We start from the raw sequence: 731 nt of genomic DNA on the forward strand, positions 1-731 counted from the left end.
AAGTGTTCCTCAAGGTGTCACCATGGAAGAAAGTGTTGAGGTTTGGAAGAAAAGGTAAGTTGAGCCCTAGGTTCATTGGCCCATATGAAGTCATTGAACGTGTGGGTCCAGTGGCCTATAGGCTAGCTTTACCACCAGAGCTGGACAAGATCCACAATGTGTTCCACGTGTCCATGCTCAGAAGATACCGCTCAGACCCTTCACATGTCATCTCCAGAGAAGAAATTGAAATACAGCCGGATTTGACATATGAAGAAGAACCTCTACGGATCCTGGCTCGGGAAGTAAAAGAATTGAGGAACAAGCAAATTCCATTGGTGAAAGTGCTTTGGAGGCACCACAACACCGAGGAGGCAACTTGGGAAAGTGAAGAAATGATGAGGCAACAGTTCCCTCAACTGTTTGCATCAGGTAAATTTCGAGGACGAAATTTAAATTAGAGGGGAAGAGTTGTAACACCCTCCCGGTAACCACTCCGTACATCCTACTGTTCCGGTGACCGGTGTCGGTCCGGACAGCTAGAACGTTCGGAAAAATAATTAAACTAAAGTCAGGAACCATAATTAACTCAAATATTAATAAGAAACACTTAGTAAAAATTTTAGAAATAAAATACAATCAAGTAAAACGAGCCGGTGCCCAAGCGATGGGTAACCGGAGGGAAGTTGCGGTTCTCGTTACGAGGAGCCCTAGACCCGGGGGAAAAATTATAAAATAATTTTTGAGACTCC

This window comes from Hevea brasiliensis, chromosome 7 (genome assembly GCF_030052815.1).
Source record: "Hevea brasiliensis isolate MT/VB/25A 57/8 chromosome 7, ASM3005281v1, whole genome shotgun sequence".
Taxonomy (NCBI): domain Eukaryota; kingdom Viridiplantae; phylum Streptophyta; class Magnoliopsida; order Malpighiales; family Euphorbiaceae; genus Hevea; species Hevea brasiliensis.